We start from the raw sequence: 14772 nt of genomic DNA on the forward strand, positions 1-14772 counted from the left end.
GGAGTCGGTGATTGCAGATTGCCTTTGGCCAGCGAAGTTGACAGGCAGAGGAAAGAGGGTTGTTTCGGAGCTGTGCAGTTAGCCTGGGGTTGCTGCCGAGTTATGCAGTTGATTGGCTTTTGGAAATGTAATTTTTCCGGAGAGAAACTTCCCTCCCGATTCTCAGAGAAGGGGGAGGCAAAACCATGATTGTGTTTTTCCGCCTGTAGTGTGCATTAGGATTGTGTACTCGTCTGGAAATCAGAGGAGAAGGTCATTTTAGGTGAAGGTCGGTGCCTGAAGTCGGCTCGGTATTGGTGTATTATTTATCAGCTTTAGCCCTGTCCTGCAGTAGGTTCTCAAGACAATTACATTTTAGGAATTTCTACCTGTGAACTTAATGTCGAGCCTACTGCGTGGTGATCTGGGAACTTGATCTCCTTCAGATGTTGACCTGCACAGTGTTTAATTATTATCTAATAACTTTCCAGAATGTTGACATTACCAGTAAATCACAGGTTCTTGCTGGAAGCAATGTCCAGGAGCTGAAGAAATGAGGGTAAATCGGGGGGTTTGCTTTTAATTCTTGTATTTAAATATTTCATCTGCCAGAAACACTTGGCGTTTAAGAGATATAAACCGTAAGCATTGTATAAGCGCGCAGCTGTATTTGTTGAGTTCTGTGTCTGTCTATAGCACCTACCAGTGTTGCATGGTGGTGGGTGGCGAATTGAGCTAGACCATGCGTGGTTGATGTGCAGTTTGCTTATCCTAAGTTACTAATGTTTATAGGGTAAGGGATAAAAAGCATATTGATTCCTTGACCATATTTCATTTCTCAATTTAATTATGACACTGCATGCTAGTCCCAAATTTGTCAGCTTGCTTTATTTTCATCAGTCTTCGAATTATTACATCATGAAAAAATAGATCAAGTAACTGAATTAGAGGGCCAAAGCTCTTTGATGAAAAGTGCAACAATAGTGCTTCTACACAAAGTAGTCTTAATTTCCTAATAAGAGTTTTACCCAATTGTAAGACTCATTTGTTGATTTTAAAAGGGCCAAATTCCATTATCATACCATAACAGCTACTCCAGAAACAGAACTTCCTCTTCCTGTTGATGCTTTCCAGCATCACATGAATGTTCACTTAAAAGAGTCTGTTAAATATTTAAAGTATGTATATTTACTCTTTGTGTATTTTTCAAAGTGGGTTTTCATTTTCAATGAAATAATTTTTAACTTTTCCAAGAATACACTTAATATAAGTATTGACAATGCTTATCTTGCTTTCTTCTGTTTATCCCCGTTTTTTTCCTTTCAGGGTGTTTTGCTTCTGAGAAATCACTTTTACGGGTGTAGGGATAATTGTTTTCCTGGTTCATTCAATTCTTGCTCTTTCTGTTGAGCCTGTAAACAAAAGTCTTACTAGGAACTAATGTAATGTTGGTTTTCATTGCGATGCTGAGGTGTTTAATTTATAGAAACAGAACGAACTCATTCCACACACAAGCGAGTTAAAAGCCCTCAATAATGGTTTTTCTTCAGCATTGCTTCTCAGGGATTTTCCTTGTTTTCTCGTTATCTTGGAAATATAATCTTGGGATTTGTATCGTCTTTATAACTTAGATGGCATATAAACATTCAATAAGTACGAAATTATTGAAAGCCTTTTTTTTTTTTTTTTGCCAGGCACTGTGCTAGGCACAAGAGATTACAAAATGAATATTGTAAGATTAATCTGCAAATTGGTTTGGGCGTTAATGTTTTTTGAACTGGTTCAGAACTGGTTCAGGTGCTGCTGCCTAATTTTACATATTTTTTTTTAAAGAAAAAACCTTGGAAAGCCAATTAATAAGCACTGCTGAGACCTGTTTCGTAGGAATTTTTTTTACTAGGGTCTTTTTTTTTTTTTAAGAATTACTCTTTGACCACATTTAAATATATTTTGTAAATATAAAGCATCCGTTTGCTGTTAAGAAAGTAGTTGTTCCTAATTTGAATATATGTTGGGGTGAAATCTGGAGGTACTGGTTTAGTATTACTTCTCTGCCAAGGTGTCTTAAGGTTATGAGTATATAATAGTTTCTAGCTTTCTGTCAGCCCTACCTCATCCTTTTTTCGCAGTGTCTAACTCTTACTGTAGGTATATTTTGCTGATTCTAAAACTGTTGGAAAATTAACAGCGCCAGTGTAGCTTTTTAGATAGAGATCCTTTCAAGTTTGAAGTGCTGTATGTGGTATGGCTTTGTTTCCTAGAGTGTGCAGAACCACCAGGCCAGCTGTGTGAGTTAGAGTTCTTTCATTGTGGTGCTTCTGACTACAGAGTCTGTCTATCCTCAGTTGAAATCAGACTAGCTGGTTTTGGGCGTTGTTCTGTTTTGCAGTTTGTGGCAGGCGACACATGGCTGAACAAGATAAGGGTTTTATTCTTGTGTTAGGGACGTGCTGGGGCTGGGATGGAATTCAGCTATGTTTAGGCTCTGATTGGTCACTTTGGATACTCAGAACTCTGTTACATCCTGTTATTATTTTGCAGTTAAATCAACACATTCGCTTGCTCTCTTCTCTTTCCCTTCATCTTTTACTCCCCAGTCCTCACCCCTTTTCTTAAAACCTAAAACTCAAACTTTTTAAAAGACTTTGAACTCAAATTATGTTCATGGTAGCTATTACTTCTATGTAGTATATCCAAACAGCTTTTAAAAAAAAATGCTAAGCAATTTATGAGCCCTGGAGTCTGTAGTTTTCATCGTTTAGAATGAGCACTTGACAAGTGTAGAAATGTCTGATTGCTGCTTTTTAGTCTGCATTGATTGCTGCATTCAGTCGTAAAATATATCCTAATTGTTTCCAATCCTCCTACATGTCTTTCTTGTATCCTTGAGAATTTAGGGGTCCTAATGCAATTGGAATTTCGTCTGAGAGGTAGAGAGGAGAGAATGCCCTTTCAGTAGACTCAGTAAATGATTTCAGGCCAGTGTCTATAACATTGAATTTTCAGGGACAGTACAGGTAGGAAAGTTATAAGGTTCTTCCTTGAAATAAATGGACTTTTGTTTTGGCTAGGGCTTATGAATTTTGTAGTTTTTGATTTACAGATAAAGACAGGTTTTTGATATAATTTTTTTTAAAGCACTGAATTCAGCTTTAAGCTGTTTAACTTAAGCATATTTTTTAAGTGAGTGTGGAAACCTGTGACTTTATATGCCTGTACCTAGTAATTAATGATACTTTTCATTAATGATACTTTTTCTGTCAAAATTGCTGTGTAATGTTTTGATTAATAAAAAGAGCTACTCATGTTTATACGTTATTTTCAATGTTGCATGAGTCATCTCTCTGCAAGGTGAAATTATTTGTAACCTTTTCTTGTAAAGTCAGCCAGTCGATAAATACAAAATTGAAATGGGGGCCAAAGATCACAGTGTTAGTTTTGTATTCAGTTTTATCTTTGCCTTTTTAGTTCAGTATAAAATCTTGAGTCATAAAGGTATGCAATAGTACATTCACTTGTACAGTTTTACATGAGTCAACATGCAGAGTCTAAAGTAACTTTTTTTGAAAGTACAGCATTGTAGTCTTCCTGATTAATGGTACATTTATATGATGTTCATATTCAGTGAGGTGACAGGAGAAGCTTTATTTGAAATCATTACAAATATATGTTAACCTTGGAATACTACTTAACACATTGGTGGTTTCCAGTTGTTAACATGTATATACCATTGAGTTAACATGTAGGGTTTTTTTTCTTTTTTTTTTTTGAGTCTTGCTCTGTCACACATGGTAGAGTGCGGTGGCGTGATCCCCTCACTGCAACCTCTGCCTCTCAGGTTCAAGCGGTTCTCCTGCCTCAGCCTCCTCAGTAGCTGGGATTACAGGAACCCACCACCACGCCTGGCTAGTTTTTGTATTTTTAGTAGAGACGGGGTTTCACCATGTTGGCCAGGCTGGTCTTGAACTCCTGACCTTAGGTGATCCACCTGCCTCGGCCTCCCAAAGTGCTGGGATTACAGGCTTGAGCCATCGGCCTCCCAGAGTGGTGGGATTATAGGCTTGAGCCACCGAGCCCAGTGGTTTTTTTGTTGTTGCTGTTGTTGTTTTTTAACTAAGTTTGAGTTTTCAGTTTAAAAAAATGAAATTTGAGGCGAACATTCAAGGAATCCATAAATGATGAATTTTACATATTTTTCTGTGGAGCATTGCGATTCCAGGGAAAACAGTTGGAAAATATTTCATTGTACATATGTGGTTGCCTCTTCTAAATGTCATCCAGAGGTGGGTATGAATTGCTTCCCAAACTGATACGGGTCACAGAAACAAGATAACATACTGGTTCCCAGAGGTAATTGAAGGGACTCTTTTGCATCATGGTTGTCTGACATTATTAGAAATGTTTCTTATATACTTGCTTGTTTCCTAGAAATTGACCATGACACATTTTCAAGAATAGTAGCTTAACTTCCTTTGGTCTTTTCTGTTAAAACTTGGTTTTGATGATGTTCCTGAGCTTTATTTGAAGACATGCTCCTTTCCTTTATAATAATTACAGGTTTTCAAAATAGTGCCATGTGAATTAAAAATTTTAAATCAACAAAATTATATTTTTGCCTTCTTTTGAGTAAAATACCGTCATGTATGTAATGATATCCTGTGGTAGTATAATTCTTTAACATTTACAATATTTTCAGTTCAGTACAGGGCAGATCATGTTTCTGTCATTTACACTTTAAGCTAACTCATACAGTTTAAGTCAAGATTATAAAACTAGAAAGGGCAGACCCAAGATTTTAACCTAGATTTTGTGGCTCTCAAGTCCCCATTTTTTTTTTTCATTTTAAATTATTGTCTTCCTTTGTACTGTATTTTTGTGTGCTATTTTCCTTTAGTAACTCTCCAGCTTGATGAAGTCAGTTGGATTTTTCTCTTACAGCATAGTTTCTAGTACCTTACCCATTTTAATTTTAAATATCTCTTGAGGATAAAGCTTTTGTCACTTCCTCAGGAAACTGAAGCGCAATCTGATAGATCTTGCTGTCAGGAACTTTTTCCTGATCTTTAGGTCTAACTTTTCTTTTAAGTTGTCCTGTTACTTGTATGTACTTGCTGTACCAGGCTAAATAATGCTCTCCTCCCATTTTATGTTTTTATGATTCTAAATGTTTCAGATGGTTATTCATTATCCTTTCCGGTCCCCTTCCCTTACTCTTTGCTTAGCCAAGCTGTATGCTTTCTGTTGATCCATTGTCTAAAAATCAACTTGTTTATCTTAATATTTTATTAGCTTTTTCTCAGTTGCTCTCCTACTGCAAAAATATGGGTAAAGAGATTCTCAAGGTCATTTTGATTCACTTTTATTTTAGATAGTCTTTAGAATGGATATGAGATATGTCACAGTCAAATGAAACAAATTTATACAAACAGCATGATTACCAAATCAACTAATTAAGCAATGACTCATGTTCTAGAAGGCTTTTTTACAAAGCAATTCTTTCAAATATGAGTACCCTCAATGTAACAAATGTTATCAATGCTATGACAAAAGGGTAGGGTATGGAAATAATGGTAGCCACCTTTGATTGAAAATCATCTTGTTGCAATATGATGAAATACATCAGGAAGTTGTTTCTTATTTTTTCTAGTGGTTTTTCAGTCCATTATCTTAAATTGTAGGTCAAAACATTCCTCAATGTTTGGTTTATTTTTACCTTATTGTTTTGTCTCCTCTTATTTCCACATATTAGTGAAATAGCAATGCTTAGCAGTATTTTTTTTTCAGTAAAATGTATATTGTGAAAATTGAAATATTTTACTTTCTTGCTGTTGTATTTACAAGAATTGTTAATGACAAGACACTGTAACAGAAAAAGTGCATATTTAGATTATTATAAAATCTATAAGTCTGTAGACCTTTTGAATATTTTATTAGCATATTTTCTTTGGTACTAATTTAGTTTCAAATTATTGAAATAGATGTCCTTGTTTTGTATTTTGCTAATATTAATATTTTGTATTTTGGTAATATTAGAATTTGCAAACATGCCAAATTTAGAGCATTTTACTTTTTCAACTTAGAATATCTGGAATCATCAAGATAGTCATATAGGAAAGACCGCTGTAAGGCAGCTTCTAACTCCAATAGAAGCCTATGAAGCTAGTGCCTGGTCAGAGGCTGTGCCGAAATTGCACGAGTATATAGTGTTGACTTTTAGTAAAAGAAAAAATACACTCACTTTACCTCTTGAATTAGCATGCACCAATGCAGTTTAGATTCATACCAAAACAGGATCTTTTACTAATTCAAATGCTGAGTCCTGGTTTTTGAGATCACAGTCACATGACAGGCCTGGGTGGCTTCTCAGTGTCTAGAGACAAGCAAATCTACTGGCCAATGAAAAGTAGGTTTCCTGTCTTGGACTGCAAGTAACAATTCATGCAGAAATTGGAACTATATAAGAAAGCCTGGTTTTAGTTAATGCTTTCAATTAACTGCTTGTCACACTGCTTTTTCTTTTGGTGTTATATAACACATTAGAGTCATTTAAAGGTACGCTCTGATACTACAGTTTTTGTTAAATATTACATATAAATGTTGATTTTACATTCATACACTCAAAAGATCAAAGAGGACTTTGTAGATCTTTTGTGGATTCAAAAAAATGTAGATTATTTTGTTGTAGAAAAACTGGCCAAGCGCGGTGGCTCGTGCCTGTAAATCCCAGCACTTTGGGAGGCTGAGGTGGGCAGATCACTTGAGGTCAAGAGTTCAAGACTAGCCTGGTCAGCATGGTGAAACCCTGTCTCTATTAAAAATACAAAAATGAGCCGGACCAGGTGGCACATGCCTGTAATCCCAGCTACTCAGGAGGCTAAGACAGGAGAATCACTTGAACCCGGGAGGCGGAGGTTGCAGTTAGCCAAGATTGCACCACTGCACTCCTACCTGGATGACAGAGCAAGACTCCGTCTCAAAAAAAAAAAAACAAAAAAACTGGAGACTTCATCAACCTCTGAAGGAATGATACCTGAAATTGATCTTGTAATGCAGAAAGTGGCTATATGTTTTCCAGAAGAGTAACAGATACCCCAAATACACTTAATAACACAAGAAATCCTGTGAAGGTGCTTAGACATATCCTTCCATAGATTTTAGATGGGTTATCTGCCTATGTTCCAGACACAAGCCAATATGTTGTGGTTTGCCCAGTACAGTCTCTGTGGTTTACTCAGAGGAAGTGGTTCTTGTGGGTGAAGGTCTGATCTTTTCAGAGATTGTTGGTGGCATATGCACTGTCAGCCTATTTCCTGTTTTATTGGCTGTTTAGCAAGACCTTCTTAGGGCAAATGCTGCTGAAGAGGTATTTAAATATTTTGTATTGGCAGGATAGATGGTTATAATGATGTATTATTATATCACTACTTCTCAGGTGATACCAGAGTTAAATTAATGTTTGTGAAGTGCTTTGAGATCCTAGGATGAAAAGTACAGACATGTTCTTAGTCATTTGCAGGTTACTGCTATGTTCAGATATTGCTCTCTTGAAGTTAAAACATGTTCATGTGGTAAAGTGTTACTCTATCAAACTTGATTTCTGTAACCATTCAAGTGTTGTTTTATCACCACAAGAGTCATGATTAGACTTTTTCCCCTTTTTTCCCCTTCTTTCAATGCTCCTTTATAATTTTACCCTATAAGAGTTTCCTTAATAGATTCCTTGCTCTAGTACTGGTTAAGGCATATTTACCAAACTTAACACCTAGCAAGCTTGTCCAACCTGCCTTATTATGCTGTTGTTCTTCTGTTTTGTTTTGTTTTAGGCTTTCAGCAGCCTGAAGCCATGGTTTTTAGTTTCTGTCTCTAGTGATAAAACGGAAAGAGGGATGAAGAAGGGGCTTTACTGGCCCAACCAGAAACAGAAACTAAGAACGCATGACTGTATTCCCTCCCTTGGACACCCGTGACTAGAGCAAACTTCTTTGCCAGTTTAACTGGCATACTAAAATAATGAAATTGTGAGAATTTTCTTTGAGATTAATAACTGTACCATCCATATACAAAACACTATATTGCTTTGCTGAAACCTGAAAGTGAGCAAACTCATAGAAATGCATGTAACAGGCTGGGGGCGGTGGCTCACGCCTGTAATCCCAGCACTTTGGGAGGCCAAGGTGGGCGGTTCACGAGGTCAGGAGATCAAGACCATTCTGGCTAACACGGTGAAACCCCGTCTCTACTAAAAATACAAAAGATTAGCCGGGTGTGGTGGCGGGTGCCTGTAGTCCCAGCTACTGGGGAGGCTGAGGCAGGAGAATGGCATGAACCTGGGAGGTGGAGCTTACAGTGAGCCGAGATCGCGCCACTGCACTCCAGCCTGGGCGCAGAGCGAGACTCCGTCTCAAAAAAAAAAAGAAATGCGTATGTCATACTCCTAAATATATATATACAGTATTTAGCCTTGGACATTAAAAAAATTAACAATGAATGGGGGGGAGGATTTATTTAAAGCTAAATTGTTAGCTAATACTTGAGTTCTTCAAGGGTATAAGAACAGTTCTTATTCATTTTTAAGTAATTATTGGTAGCCTTATTTTATTTTTATTTATTTATTTATTTTTTTGAGACGGAGTCTTGCTTTGTCACCCAGGCTGGAGTGCAGTGGCGCAATCTCGGCTCACTGCAAGCTCCGTTTCCCGGGTTCACGCCATTCTCCTGCCTCTCCGAGTAGCTGGGACTACAGGCGCCCGCCACCACGCCCGGCTAATTTTTTTGTATTTTTAGTAGAGACGGGGTTTCACCGTGGTCTCGATCTCCTGACCTCGTGATCCGCCCACCTTGGCCTCCCAAAGTGCTGGGATTACAAACGTGAGCCACTGCGCCAGGCATATTTTTACTTTTTAATACTGAAAAGCAGAAGAAAGAAAAATAAATGGCCCAAATGATCCAACTACCTAAATGCTGCTGCTCAGGTTAAACGCACACACGCATACACAGACAGAAAATTCAAATCGTATAAAATGGCCTAAAAAAAGTATTCCTACACACCTGTTAGTTTTCATACCCTCTCCTCATAGGTAACAATAGTTAATTTTTTTGGTTTATCTTCTGAAACATTTAAAAAAATATACCAGTCTATAATTTTATTTTTTGCACCTACTCCATAAGTGTATCTGTCCTCTTTTGCTAGGTTATGCTGCTATAGCAACACTATCAAATTTCAGTGGCTTACAACACTGCTTTTCTTCTTGCTTATGCTGCACCTTGTCAGCTGTGGATTGACTGCAGCATTGCTTCACGTTTCTTATTTTGGAACGCTGGCTCAAGGAGCATCCCGTGTCTCGGCTGTGCCATTATTGTGGATGAGGGAAAGAGCAAGAAAACAGATGCAGACATACAATGGCTCTTAAAGCTTTCACTCAGTCATGGTGTATGTCACATCAGCTCACATGTCAGTGGCCAAAGCAAGTCATATGGTCAGAGCTCACTGTCAGTGGGGTAGGGATGTATAGTCCTTCCACAGGTGGCATTGCAAGTTGCATGATAACAGATAAGGCTGTATAATCCTCTTAAGGAAAGTGGAGGGTAAATAATTTGGAAGAATAAATAATATAGTCTACATCAACAAGTTCAGTAAATGCTTGTTAAATGGGTTATTTGGAGTCTATGAAAGTTTCTTTTTTTTTTTAGTGGGAAATTCAAACATAAACAGAAGTACAGAGAATGGTATGATGAACCTCCCTGTTCCCTTCATTACTTCAGCAGTTAATGTATGGACAATCTTGGTTTATCTGTTTTCTTTCCCCCCTTCTCACTGGATTATTTTGAAGCAGTTTTTGGATATCATAATTTCACTTACAAGTATTTCACTAAGTATTTTTAAGAGATAAAGTCTGAAAGTGTGACTTCTTATAGTAAATTATTACTGTCTGATAGTGTGAGGTGATAGTACTATAGACTGACAGGTGTCAAGCAGCAGAGCACGTTCATAGAGTGTATCTAGAATTTGAACTTGTTTTGATTTCATTTTGAGTATTTCTGGAGGAGGCTTACAACAGAATGTCATCTACTTTTCCAGCCTCTCCTTTTCTTTCTTTCTCTCTGTCTCTCTGTCTCTCTCTCTCTCTCTCTCTCTGTGTGTGTGTGTGTGTGTGTAGCAGAAGCAGGTAATTAACCTCTGGAAAAAATAACATTGCAACAGATTTGATTTGCAGAGGTTTCATTTCTCACTGAGCCTCTGTTGGAATGATGCCAATTGAAAGGAATCCCAGCTTTTAATGGCTCCAAGTCTTCTGGGAGCTCTCAGTGATGTTATTTTCTTTGGAGAAGAACATCAGAATCATTTATAAAAATCCTGTGTTCACCCATGCCATTTGCTCTGCGGAGAAAGGATCTATCATATCTTTAAGATGATCTCTAAGATGATATAAAAGTAAAGAAATTCATCTAATTTTAGTTTAGAAATCATTAATGCCATTTTCAGCTACTCAGGTTAGTTTGTCTTGAGGGCCTGAAAGCCTCCATTTTGATTCAAGATGTCGTAGATTTTATTAGCATTCAGTATAACCAGTAAGTTTGTCATTTCCATGGTTGTAGGGAATATGAGGCATTCTGTTACGGATCTAGGATTACAGTTTCACAGGACATTCTTTTTTTGGGGGTGTTGTTAGGTAATAAACAGTGGGACACAAAATAAACAGATATAATCTCTTCAGTTTGTAGATTTTCAGGTGACAATGAGGTGGCAGAAGAGGATTTGTTCAGATTAGGAAATAAAAAATTATTGTATATAACATTGATGGAAATATTTTAGTATAGTACCACTATCAAATTAATTTTATTTTCTTAACTAGCTTCTTTCATTGTGTACAGAGACACTTATATTAAAGTAGTCTTCATAGATATCCCGATAGCTTTAGTTTTTTCTAATTACATTATATTGCTAGTCTCATTTCAGAGTCCATGTGGGAACTACAGTAGAAATGTAGCTATCATTAGCTTGTAAATAACATTACTTAATTTTGAGTTCTTCTTGGGAAGGAAAAACCAGTTTTTCAGAATTAGTGGAGTTGATTCTGGTTTTGGTTACTTGGGACAATATAGTCTATTTAAAATATAAATAAATAAAAATTTGCCCAAGAAGAATAACTTTGACTTGCCATGATTCATACCGTTTTTCTGTTGTTCTATCACAATTGAGAACATTAGTTTCAGAGGTAATAGTTTGTCAGTACGGGTTGAGTAGCTCTAATCCAAAAATCCAAAATCAGAAATGCTTCAAAATCTGAAACTTCTTGGGTACCATGTGCCACAGGTGGAAAATTCTTCACGTAAGTGCATAATACAAACTTTGTTTCATGCACAAAATTATTTAGTAGTGTATAAAATTACCTTCAGGTGGGGGCCAGGCATGGTGGCTCAAGCCTGTAATCCCAGCACTTTGGGAAGTCGAGGTGGGCGGATCACCTGAGGTCGGGAGTTCGAGACCAGCCTGAACAACATGGAGAAACCCCGTCTCTACTAACAATACAAAATTAGCTGCGCATGGTGGCGCATGCCTGTAATCCCAGCTACTCGGGAGGCTGAGGCAGGAGAATTGCTTGAACCCGGGAGGTGGAGGCTCAGGTGAGCCAAGATCATGCCACTGCACTCCAGCCTGGAAAACAAGAGGAAAACTCCGTCTCAAAAAAAAAAAAAAAAAAAATTACCTTCAGGCTGTACATATAGAGTGTACATGAAACATTAATGAATCCTGTGTTTAGACTTGGGTCCCATTCCCAAGATATCTTACTATGTATATGCAAATGTTCCAAAATACAGAAAAATTCAAAACGAAACACTTCTGGCCCCAAGCATTTTGGGTAAGGGATAACCAACATGTACCTTTGTTAGGATAATATACTTGTATCTTGGTTGCATTTTAGTTGCAATTGTTAGTTGCACAATTTGGAGGAATGTTTGAGGTCTCTATAGTAGTTACTGTATTTACCAAGAAGCCCTACATGATTAGAATTCTTGAGACAGTGTATAAAGGTAAATTGGGTGTGTTGCCTGGATGTGAACAGTAAAAAAGGAGAAGCTTCTCACCATACAATTATAGCTTAAAAGGATACAAGGTACAATTCTGTTTCCAAAAACAGAAAGTAAGTCAAATATTATATGGATATGTAATAGTAATTATATTAATTTTGACTCCCTGGCCGACTTTTTTTTTGAAGCTATCATTTTTTGTCAGAGATAAAAAGTAGCTTTTAAAGGAAAAGATATCTCAGCCCTTAATTGTGTGTGTGTGTGTATGTGTGTGTGTGTGTGTGTGTGTGTGTGTGTGTGTGTGTGTGTATTTATATATTTTAGCCCTTGTAAGAGAGGAGCAGTGGAAGGGAACTGAAGGAGCATGATATAGAGAAAAGAGCCTGGGTTTTGGTGTGTCGGATTTGTTCTCTTACTAGCTGGGAGACCTTGGGCAAATTTACCTCTCTGATTAGCAGTTTAATTTTCTCATCTGTAAAAATGAGAATAATACCTACTTTGCAGAATTGTTGTGAAGATTAAATGAGAGTGTGTGTGAGTACCTAGCACATCGTAAGAGAGAGGTCAGTAAGTTATAGTAGCTGTTATTGTTTAAACCTCAAGAATTAGCTAGGTTTTGCTAGAACTTTTATCTGTGCTTGTAAAATCTTTTTGAATCCATATGTATTTTTAGCAGCTGCGGCTAAGATGGTTTTTTTCCCTTGCTGTGATAATATTCCTATCTTTTATATTTCAGGCTATTAGAATTAAACGCGTTTGCAAGTGAGGAATAGATTTAAAAGAGTTATTTCAATGCAGACTGTGGAACATCTCTTCACAAAATGGGTTAGTTTGGATTGGCAGTATACTTTTAAATCTGCCTTCGGTCACTCAGAATTTGTCCAATTCTGTATTTATTAACATCAGTTTGTTTATTTATTTATTCAGTAAATATTGAATGCCTGTTCTGTGTAGGTCATCGTCTTGGCAGTTATTTTGAGCTCTTGCTATCTGCTGAATTATATCTTAAAATGAAGAAATTTACCTGATAGAGTGGTATTTATTCATCTGTGCTGAAGATTAAAGTGAGAAGTATGTGGCCAGGCGCGGTGGCTCATGCCTGTAATCCCAGCACTTTGGGAGGCCGAGGCGGGCAGATCATGAGGTCAGGAGATTGAGACCATCCTGGCTAACACGGTGAAACCCCGTCTCTACTAAAAATACAAAAAATTAGCCGGGTGTGGTGATGGGCGCCTGTAGTCCCAGCTGCTGGGAAGGCTGAGGCAGGAGAATGGCTTGAACCCGGGAGGCGGTGCTTGCAGTGAGCTGAGATCGCGCCACTGCACTCCAGCCTGGGTGACAGAGCGAGACTACGTCTCAAAAAAAAAAAAAAAAAAAAAAAAGTGAGAAGTACGTGTATTTAGGAGAAGTTGTAGAATGAAATAATAATAATTAAATTGATCTTATTTCCAAATTTAAAAAATGTGGTTACTTTCTATCACATACTGTCTTTTTATGTTTTCCTTTTTATTTTATTTTTCAGTTTAGTTATATTTCAGTGAACTATTTAGACCAAAATGGAAAAGGCATTGGTGTAAGTTGGAATCTAAGAAGTTTTAGATGTTCATTGCTTTTGAATAGAGGAAGTAACATTTTATGGATTGGGCATTGTTTTAGTCACTACTTGAAGGAGAACCTCTTACTCATTATCAGTCTCTTGGAAATAGCAACTGATTAAGCCTATATATACTTTGTGCATCCAGTGAAAATGTGATAAATATGGTGATCTTTTGGTCAGAGAAGGATTCTGGAAACTACGGTAGTTTGATTAGTAAGACAGGGTTTAAATCATGATTACTTGTTGCTGTAATATTTTAGACTTTGCAAGATGACAAGATGTGATGTAGGTGACAATGAGCATTTTTAAAAAATTGGCCGGATGCGGTGGCTCACACCTGTAATCCTAGCACTTTGGGAGGCTGAGGTGGGCGGATCACAAGGTCAGGAAATCGAGACCATCCTGGCTAACACGGTGAAACCCCGTCTCTACTAAAAATACAAAAAAAATTACTTGAGTGTAGTAGCGGGCGCCTGTAGTCCCAGCTACTTGGGAGACTGAGGAGAATGGTGTGAACCCAGGAGGCAGAGCTTGCAGTGAGCTGAGATCGTGCCAATGCAGCCTGGGCGATAGAGTGAGACTCCATCTCAAAAAAAAAAAAAAAAAGGTGAAATTTAGGCCTGTCAAGATACTTGGGATGTAGGAAAGGAATATATATACATATATATATATATATATTATGTATGTATATATATATTATGTATGTATATATATATATATATACACACATATATATTATGTATGTATATATATACATATATATTATGTATGTGTATATATACATACATACATATATATGTATATATACATATACATAATATATATATACGTATATATACATATATATACGTATATATATATTCTTTTTTTTTTTTTTTTTGAGACGGAGTCTCACTCTGTTTCCCAGGCTGGAGTGCAGTGGCATGGTCTTGGCTCACTTGAACCTCCGCCTCCCTGGTTCAAGAAATTCTCCTGCCTCAGTCTCCTAATTAGCTGGGATTATAGGCACCTGCCACCACGCCCGGCTAATTTTTGTATTTTTAGTAGAGACAGGATTTCACCACGTTGGCCAGGCTGGTCTCGAACTCCTGACTTCAGATGATCTGCCCGCCTCAGCCTCCCAAAATGCTGGGATTCCAGGCATGAGCCACTGCGCCCGGCCGGAT

The 14772-nt window shown here is 37.4% G+C and overlaps 1 protein-coding gene across 4 annotated transcripts in view; it reads left to right on the forward strand.

Moving 5' to 3' along the window:
* Nucleotides 1-14772, forward strand: part of ARHGEF12 (Rho guanine nucleotide exchange factor 12) — a 154032-nt gene that overhangs the window by 1120 nt on the left and 138140 nt on the right. The gene's annotated exons all lie outside the window — the stretch shown is intronic.

The sequence above is a fragment of the Symphalangus syndactylus genome, chromosome 3 (genome assembly GCF_028878055.3).
Source record: "Symphalangus syndactylus isolate Jambi chromosome 3, NHGRI_mSymSyn1-v2.1_pri, whole genome shotgun sequence".
NCBI lineage: Eukaryota > Metazoa > Chordata > Mammalia > Primates > Hylobatidae > Symphalangus > Symphalangus syndactylus.